Below are 10469 nucleotides of genomic sequence, written 5' to 3' on the forward strand. Positions count from 1 at the left end.
GGCGTTACAATCGTGCCAGAGAAATTCAGAGTTGAGCAAACTCAAAAACAAAACTTAAAATTAATTGTTTAATTGTCCAACTTAAAATTTTATCGAAGTTTGTTGCCTTGAAATTTTGAGTTCACCCAACTTTTCTTTTTTTTGCAGTGTTGGGAACTCATTGAAATACTTGCAAATTCCAAATTTCAATCCTAGAGAATATTGGAGGATATTACATATTGCCAGAATGTGTAAAAATACGGACCCGGGGGAGGGGGTTTATTTTGAGAAAAAAGTTTACGATATTAAAGTGGCAAATCTACGAGAAAAAAATGTGCAGATTTATGAGATTTAATTTAATTAGATTTAAAAAGTTGTTTTGTTTTTTTTTTTCATTTTTTTCTCGTAAATCTGCGATTTTTTTCGCTCAGATTTGCTACTTTAAACCTTGTAAATGTGCAACTTTTTTTCTTGTAGATTTGCTACTTTAATCTAGAAAATTTGCAACTTTTTTCTCTAAATATTACAAATCCATGTGGTTCTACGACCTCACAGAGAGACATGGGGACCCCATTTTGATATTCACTGAAGTTACCAAATATAGTTCTTCGCCCGACTTCAGAGTAAATCTCAAAAAGCTGCCAAATGAGCGCTGGCGGAGGGGATTATATTATAATATATATAAATATTAGTTACCTCGTCGGTGACAGACATGCGTCTGAAGGCCTGGATGGCGGCCAGCTGCACAGACAGAGTGGTGGCCGGCTGCCTCATGCACTTCAACAGGATGTTCTTAATGGAAGCATCAGCCTCCTCCATCACATCTCCCATGTTACCCACAACCTGGAGGGAACGGTTCAGACCATTAGAAAAGACATGGGAGAGGAAGTTGCTTCAAAAGTTATACATATATTATTTATAAGGTGTCTAATGTTATAGCTGGCAGTGGTGGAGGAAGTATTCAGATCCAGTAAAAGTACTAATAGCAGACTGTAAAATGACTCCACTACAAGTAAAAGTCCTGCAGTCAAAACTTACTGAAGTAAAAGTACAAAAGTATCAGCATCAAAATGTGCTTAAAGTATCAAAAGTAAAAGTACGCTGTAAAACTGTAAAACAATGTTGCTTGTGTGTTATTATAACACATTTTTCCTTTTCAATACAACAAAGATTTGTGCAAAAAGTAATTTTAACCTAAAATATTACTTCTAGCAAGTTCATTTTGTCTTTGTCTGAACAAAATATTGACTCAAATAGCAAGATTCATTTGAGTTAACTGCATTATCTTTGTTGTCTCGACATACAAATCTTTCGCAGCATGGACACTCAAATATTTAAGTTGAATTGTGTTCATCTATTGTAAATATTAGATTACTTGGGTTGATGCATTTATGTATAGCAGCATTTTAATGCTGTAAACATAGGTGTCATGTTTACTTAATATCAGTTATGAGGTTTAATAAAAAAAAACTTCAAATGTATCATGTTATTCATGTTAAATTTCAACCTGAAAAGTAACTAAAGCTGTCAGCTAAATGCAGTGGAGTAAATATTTGCCTCTAAATGTAGCGGAGTAGAAGTACAAAGTTACATAAAATGGAAATACTCAAGTAAAGTACAAGTACCTTAAATTTGTACTTAAGTAGAGTACTTGAGTAAATGCTGGTAACCTACCCTCAGGACCAGGAAGGTGAGCTCCTTCTCTCCAGCGCAGTCTGCACCCAGCAGGGAGGACATGAACTCAGAGACGGCGGTGATCTCGGGGGTGACGCCCTCAGCCTGGTACAGTCTGGAAACACAACCACACATTAGACATTTGTTCACTGCTGCAGTATTGAGGAGTTTTAAGTGTGTATTTAAGTTGTGCTCAGTGATGTTCTCAAGATGTAATGCTATTAAATGATTTCTAATAGTTTTAAACGAGATATAAGTTTTGGCGGAAATCACTGTCATGTAGAACATTTACATTTACATTTAGTCATTCAGCAGAAGCTTTTATCCAAAGCGACTTACAGGAAACACACGTGAACATTGGGTAACACTTTACAATAACCATCATTTATAAATGGTAAACAGATTACAGTTTATTAATGTTTAATCATCATTTATAAACCATATATAGGCCATTTAGAATGGGAAATACATCATTTATTAATGTTTAACTAACTAAATCATTTATAAAAATGACAAATGGATGGTATATTAATTATAGTAAGTTTATAGTTACTTTACCAATATCAAACAATTGAATTATAATTTATAGTTTAGTAATAGTTTCAGTTGCACTCATTTTAACATTTTAATCACCATATTAAGTATTTTTAATGATTTTGAAATTATTCATATACATTTAAGAAATTGGTTTAAAACATTTAATGATTAAATATGTATAGCACTTTTTAAATTGGTCTATAAACCATCTATAAACATCACTTAGTTGGTTATTGTAAAGTGTTACCAAACATTGTCCTGAAATAGTTTTTACATTATTTTAGATGTGTATGCAGTCGTGATTGGAAGCTCATGGAATGTATGTTTATTGTGAATAAAGCCGCTGTGGAGGGTCAATAAAGAAGTAAGAGCTAGAGAAGAGAGGTTGGTTAGGTTTACTTACTTCCTGACGGCGTTGCTCAGAGCGAACATGATGGGTTTGCTCTGCTTGTACTGAGCCATGGCCAGCATGTCTTTGACCATGAGGCGGGAGGGGTTGGGCAGCAGCCCCAGGGCGTAGACGGCAGCATCCACCTCGATAGCTCCATCATTGAAGGTCCTGAGGATCTTCAGCATGGCGCTGGTGCACTCTGGGGTGCCGCACTGAGCCAAAGCTTGCCATGTCAGAGCCTGGGACACCTCCATCATGTTCTCGGTGGCAGATCCCAGCACGTCCACGTTCAGGCTGCGCAGCTCCGACACCAGCTTGTGGAAGATGGAGGCACGCTCCTCGCCCTTGGTGGTCTTTGACAGGTCGTTCAGCTGCTGCATGGTGGTGATGACTGCGTCCGCAGACTGCACGCGGGACTTATCGTCGGCAACAGACATGGCCAGGTCCTGCTGGTTGTTGTCTGTTCACAATCACATCACAAACAGTTAGTTCCTTTGACATACTAAGCAGTTAGTACGTTTGACATTTGCCTGCTTTTCCCAAAAAGCGTCCTAAGTTTTCCTCCACTTTCCCCAAAAAGCGTCCTATGTTTTCCCCCGCTTTTCCCAAAAAGGGTCCTATTTTTTCCCCCGCTTTTCCCAAAAAGGGTCCTATTTTTTCCCCCACTTTCCCCAAAAAGGGTCCTAAGTTTTCCTCCACTTTCCCCAAAAAGGGTCCTATGTTTTCCCCCGCTTTTCCCAAAAAGGGTCCTATAGCGAAATCCGTGTCAGTTTCACGGATTCCTGTGAGACCAGGTTGGTTAATTTGAGGATGTTTAAAAAATAATCCATGCCCAGATCTTTAAAAAATAATCCCAATTTTGATTTTTCATTTTTCATTTTTAATACCAAAAACACTCACTGTATTTGAAGATTCTGTCGTTGATCTTGGCGATCTCTCTTAGAATCACGGTCTGCTTCACCAGAGTAGAAATTCCATATTCATTCCTGTTTGCATAAGATAAGACAATTTAAACAAACTAGACATACTAGAGAATAAAAACACTTCGCAAAACCATTTTATTTAACTTAAATGCTGCAGGGGGCCACAATATTTCATGTTCACTACCACAGGGCCACATATAGGAGCGTGCACTTAACCAGATATGATGAAACTGCAATTTTAAATATGTTTACAGTGCAGTAACTTAACATATTTCATGCTCAAATGCATGTAGAACAGTATAAATAGGAATACAAAAGGTTTGATTAATTAATTGCAAGAAGTAATTTTGTGCATTTTTACACTGCACTTTTAAGATTTCATGCTCAAATGCATGTAGTTGTAGCTCCAGTTGCCCATCCTTGAGTTAGGTTGCTCAGTACATATGCAACACAACATCATTCATCAAAACATATTGATAGTATTTTAAAGTATTTTTCTGAAGCGTATATAAGTCAAGAAATTCCCTAAAGTGTGCACAAATGATGAAAAAGAAATAGTTATTGTCAGTAGAATCCTCTCTCTCTAGAAATGGGTCACCTTTGAAGACTAAAAGACTTGGTAAATGTGATGCTCCTCTATTATTTAGTGCATTCTTTATTGATTTGCAACTCACTGGTGAGAGAGGGGCAGGAAGATGTGTTTCTCTGTGCAGGTTCCACTAGTCATGTGCTTCTTCTGGTTGTCAAACTTGTAGTTGCAGGTCTGGGTGCTGCTGATCATCTTGGACAGAGGGTAGTTCTGATGGTGGAAAGACAACATTCATGGGTTTTTTTTCTTTAGATAATGAAGAAGAGCAGACTCTATTTAATGGTTTCGTTTTCAGCTTCAAATCGGATGCTTTTAGTGTTTAGTTTTTGTGGCTTTGTTAGTCAAATTAGTAAGAAAATAAAGCTTCTTTTAATGGACACTATGCTATTTAATTGTGTACACAGTCTATAAGCTTTTTCCACCATTACTGCCAAATTCCATGGCAAATAGGCCTATGTAGGCCGACAGGCTGTTTGACGTGCGTATGCAAATAACCTAACCCTAACCCTAACCCAAAGGGCCCTATGCTCCCCAGTATGTATTGTACAAACAGTACGTTTGACATACTAAGCATATTTTGGGTACTATGTTTTCCCCCACTTTTCCCAAAAAGGGTGACACAGATTTAGCTACAATGCAAGTTAATGCCAGTCATATCCCGTGGCTATTCCAACATACAAAGTGATTATGTACATTCACTGAGTGAAGATTTAGAAAATAAAACATTTATTTCTCGCTAGAAATGTGATCAAAATCCATTTTTATGCAGAAACTAAGTCAAAATATTGATTTTTTTCACTAAAAATGAGAGAAATGTCCGCCATGTTTTTTGTTCTGACCACCAGGACCTTGAAAGTCACGTGACTTGGAACAAACCAATAGGAACAAATATTAACTTGCATTGTAGCCAAATCCGTGTCAGTTTCACAGATTCCTGCGAGGACAGTGGTGTTAACCCATTGACGCCTGAAACGCTTGTAAAACCTCTGGGCGATTTTAAAATAAGCCCCTAAAACCTGAAGTTTTTCTGGAAATTCAACAGAAGTGTCAACGCTTCTACTAAATAATAGATTTTTCAGCCTCTGTAACAGATAGAAATGAAATTCAAAAAGTATTTGAGAGCTTATACAAATACTACAAAACGACGTATCCGCTTTCCAGGCTTCAATGGGTTAATTTGTGGAGTCTCACCATGCCGGTGAGCAGGGCCAGGGGGCTGGTGGCCTGGCGGCGGGCGAAGAAAGCGTCACATTTGGAGAGATCCCTGGTGACGGTCACGTCGGTGGCGATGTCCTCTCTGGCGTTGACGGTGAAGTCGTTGGAGCAAACTCCGTACACGGTGGACTAGGAAAAATAACGAGAAAAACCATCATTTTACTTCCGTGATAAAGACATTTTTTCAGCACTGTGTATTAAAACGGCACGGTCCAATACTTTAAAGTCAAAACTTCTCCTGCTATAGAAAAAACCTACTCAAAAATCATAGGGTAACCCTTTAGAAACAATGCCAACAACATTGTTTCTGAGCCCATGCAGCCATGTCCTCTTTCTTAATGATTCAATAAGGTTAAAGTACTCTTCGTCCACCAGTTAATCTTAAAATTAAACATGGAGCTCAATCTGTGAATAAAAGTGTGTTAAAAGGAAAATCGGATCGGCAGGATCAAAATTACCAAAAAAAAAAGACACAAAAGCATTTAAAAAATACACAAAATTACTAAAAAAAGTAATTAAAGGGACCTTCCACACACAACACGGTAAAGTGCCATTCATATAAAACTCACATTAAACTTTCATATCAAGGTGGGGGCCACAAAATATCATCATGAGGGCCACAATTGGCCCGCGGGCCGCAAGTTTGAGACCCATGGTCTAGAAGAAGCGCTATATAAATTAAATTAAAAATGAAATGCATGATTAATTTTAAAGTGGAGCTGCTGTGATGCCAGAAAAAATAAGGCAATAAAGGAGCATCATCTTAATCAATCAAGGATGCTAATAAAATAAAACATGATAAACATGCTTTTCTGTCCTGTAGCAACCTCTCTGAATGATTATCAATCGATCTGATTAAGAGAGAAGGTGATGCTATCACCCAGATAAACTTATCTGGGACTTTGACCTGCAGATTGTCATTGTGAGGACATCATGTTACAGGAGTGTGTTGACTATTTATCACCGTGACTGGGCCACCTTATCTACTTATTGTGCAACTTGTTGATCTTTGCATGAGCCCTACCTGTCCTCTATCAGAATCAGGCTGTAACTTTGTCCTGAATTGATTTGCAACTGCTGTAAATACTGAGAAAAACACAAACAAGGCAATAAAAAGAGGAGTTGGGTTAGTGGCTACCATCATGTTGTTCTTCTCCTCTTCCATGACGGGAACGATGAGCGCAGAGACGATTCCTCTCTTGATGTTCAGGATGTTGAGCGGCTCGGCGTCCTCGGGGTAGAGGCTGACGTCTGTCACGCCTTGGACTGTGATCTTCAGCGGGAAGCTGTGGACGTGGACACATCATCATCATTTACAGCCACACTTTTATTCCCCTTTGACCTCACTTTTCTGATCATAAAATCTTCAGTTTCAGGACTTAATAATTTAGCAGAACACTTGCAAAAAAGGTGTCTAAAAACAAGATAATAACACTAAATCTGAGGGAAATGATCTTGCTGCATGGACAGATAATTTCTTGACAAGATTTCTTAAATTAAGCTTGTTAAATCTAGAAATAAGCATGTTGAACACTTAAAATAAAACTCTTAAAACAAGATAAATTAAAGCTGCCAGCAGTGATGAACTGGCCCGAGCAGAGTGACCTGATGATTATTTGGTTCTTACCAAGATAAAAAAAAACTTTAGATTTAGAAGTGTTAGATCATTTATCTTGTTTTAAGAGTTAATTTCTTATTTTAAGTGTTCAACATGCTTATTTCTAGATTTAACAATGTTAATTCAAATGATCTGTCCACACAGCAAGATAATTTAATAATATAAGATCATTTCCCTCAGATTTAGTGTTTATCTTGTTTTCAGACAACCTTTTTTTGCAGTGTACAGTGTTGAGTTTAAGTTATTTTTGTAATTTGGGTAGGGTAGTTACAACTACTTTTTTAAAATAGTGAAGTACATAAATTAATTGTGCTGAGCCAACAAAACAAAGTTAGGTTGAAGTGGTTTAGCCTAAAAGATTACCTTTATCATATGAAAATGAACATAATAGTAATTATTCAGGAAATAAATCATTTTTAAACAGTATTAGTATTAAATTCAGCAATTTAATTGGGTTGTTTTAACATAAAGTATTCTAGTAAATTTTAAAGTGTTGCATTTTATGCTAAAACTACATGTTTTAAAACTGTTCAACCACAAAACATCATTTTATTTAGTAGAAGCTACATGTTAGACTAAGGAGAAGGTAGCAGACACCCAGTTTGATTTTTTTGAGTGTGTTTTGACAACTGACTTATTTTGAAAGGACAAAGAGACTTCCTGTCGATCGTAAAACTAACTCAGTGAGAATAAAGTGTAAAGATAACTTCAACGAGCTCAATGTTTTAGCCCCCGAAGAGGCCTGAGGTTAGATTTCACAGTTAAGAACAGATTCTGACCGTACCTTCTTGTTTTTAGACTAAACACCTTTTTTGCAGTGAATATTATATTTTTGAATCATAACGTACTTGGCCATAGCGTCTCTGAAGGCGTCAGCTCCCTCAGCAGGACGGAACAGTGGGTTCCCCTCAGCGTCCACACCAGAGACCTCGCTCAGAGAGCACTCGGTGGTCCTCAGGATGAAGCTGCAGGTCTGAGGCACCTCAACCTCCACCTGGGCAGCAGATCACACGCTTTTCTTTAGCATTTCTGTTTCCATTTTAGGGTCTGTTGAGTTTGCAGTAAAAAAAAATGGGGTCTGTTTGACTCACTCTGCAGGAGACTTTGGGGCCGCTCATGTTGTCGGTGGCTCCTTTCACGCCGTTGAACGCCTCGGCCTCGTAGTCGTACACAAACCGTCTGAAGTTCTTGAATCTTTTGGCCACTAAAATATCATTTAAACTTCAGTTAGAGCTCTGGAATGTTAGAAGTTGTGGCTAAGTTATGCACTTTTTTTTTTGTTTTAACTTACTTGAATACTAAGAAAACATGTATGTGTTTGGCTGTGTGTGCGTGTGTGTATATATAATATATATATATATATATATATATATATATATATATATATATATATATATATATACATACATGCACCATCATACTAGCCTACTTTCTTTTTTTTTAAATCCTTTTTATGCATTTTCTTCACTTCTTTATTTTGTCGTTATTATAATTATTTCTTTTTCTTTTAAATTTCTTTTTTTTTAAACATTTTCTTCCACTGTAAAATAGCCTATAAAAAGTGTGATCATCATCATAAGTAAGTAATTAATTTCTTGCAAATAAGAAGTATATATATATATATATATATATATATAAATTAAAACATGACAGGTGAGCTCATCAGTAAGGATTAAAAAGTGTAAATTTTCTCCACTCCTTTATTTTGTCTTTTTTTACCATTTTCTTCCACTATAAAATAGCCTATAGAAAGTGTGATCATCATCACAAGTAATTTAACTTTTTTTTGCAAATAAGTATATATATATATATAAAAATTAAAACCTGATAAAAGGTTACTGACAGTGAGCTCATCAGTAAGGATTAAAAAGTGTAGTGTAAGTGTCAGTGAAGTCAGTCTTATTATAAACTAATAATAAAAACATATTAAAAAAAATAAAATAAAGCAACTCACATGAGCAAACTGGAGATTGTTCCTCAACATCTTGCTCTGGAAAGAACAATGACAAAAAATGTTTTCTTTACATTTCTAAAAGCCACAATCTGCTTTGAAATGAATTCAATACTTATATGATATAAAATCAGTATTTACAAGTACAATTAGACACATTTTCAGTGTTTGTATTACATTTTTGTACATTTAAAAAATGTAAACAGCATCACAACTATAACATATAACAAAATTAATTCTCAAGAACCAAAAACAGGAGCAACTTAAAAGAAAACAATAAACATCCTCCAACTTTTTGTTTTTCTCTCCAACATATTTACACTTAAAATATAATTTCAAAATAAAAGCAGGATACTTACGGGCCAGTGTGTATGTGGCCAGCAGCAGCAGAAGGCAGAGCTTGATACTCCCCATGGTGGGATCAGTAAAGCTCTGGAAGCCTTAAGATATAAAGAGTCTTCCTCTTTCTCTGAAGACTAATTCTTGTGGTCTTCTTCCTCGCCTTTTATACTTTTCCAGTCTCACTGTAAGTGATCAGCAGGACTTGCAAATGTGTTGCCCTGGTTCCAAAGTCTGAGTCCCTGTGGCAGGCCAAAGGTTAAAGCGTTTCACAAACTAGGACTTGTCTGTCAGCACTGGGTGGGGAGTTACATTACCTCCTTTAACTCTTTCTTTTTTTATAGTTTGGGGTTGTTGTTCCCTCCTGAGGTCGTGTTTTTAATGGATAAATGGATATATTCGTGTTCATTACATGTCTTTACCTCAAAAAACATTTTGTGAGCAGACTGCTGTCATATAATAGACCATAAAACCTGATTAACTGACTCTGATTGCTTGTTTGCCGTGCTCAAAAGGGCTGTAAAAACTAATATGTAGTATCAGCAAATTAAGGGGATTTCTGGGAGACATTCTGAATGTTACAAGCTATTATTTAAATCAAGTGATTGTCATCGTTTTGACTAATTCAGAGATGAAAAAAGAATGAAATACTCTGCAGTTCTTTCTTTTTTTAGCCCAAACATGATCAGTCATGATCACTACCGGTCAAAAGTTTTAGAACACCCCAATTTTTCCAGTTTTTTACTGAAATTCAAGCAGTTCAAGTCAAATGAACAGCTTGAAAGGGTCCAAAGGTAAGTGGTGAACTGCCAGAGGTAAATAAAAAAAGGTAAGCTTAACCAAAACTGGAAAATAATGTACATTTCAGAATTATACAAGTAGGCCTTTTTCAGGGAACAAGAAATGGGTTAACAACTTAACTCTATGGAGTCTTGGGCTATTTTGTCCATTTTTGAATTCTTTTCATGTCTTTGTAAGTCATTTTGTGTCTTTTTTTAGTCATTTTGTGTCTTTTTTTGGCCATTTTGTGTCTTTTTTTAGTCATTTTGTGTCTCTTGGTGTCTTTTTTTGGTCATTTTGTGTCTTTTTTTGTCATTTTGTGTCTTTTTTTTGGTCATTTTGTGTCTTTTTTAGTTATTTTGTGTCTTTTTTTTATCATTTTGTGTCTTTTTTAAGTCATTTTGTGTCTTTTTTTTTAATCATTTTGTGTCTGTTTTTGGTCATTTTGTGTCTTTTTTTTAGTCCTTTAGTCC

At 36.2% G+C, this 10469-nt stretch overlaps 1 pseudogene; it reads right to left on the reverse strand.

Moving 5' to 3' along the window:
- Positions 1 to 9377, reverse strand: part of LOC131991432 (apolipoprotein B-100-like) — an 85382-nt pseudogene extending 76005 nt beyond the window's left edge.
- Positions 9378 to 10469: the final 1092 nt, after the last annotated feature.

Source organism: Centropristis striata, chromosome 18 (assembly GCF_030273125.1).
Source record: "Centropristis striata isolate RG_2023a ecotype Rhode Island chromosome 18, C.striata_1.0, whole genome shotgun sequence".
NCBI lineage: Eukaryota > Metazoa > Chordata > Actinopteri > Perciformes > Serranidae > Centropristis > Centropristis striata.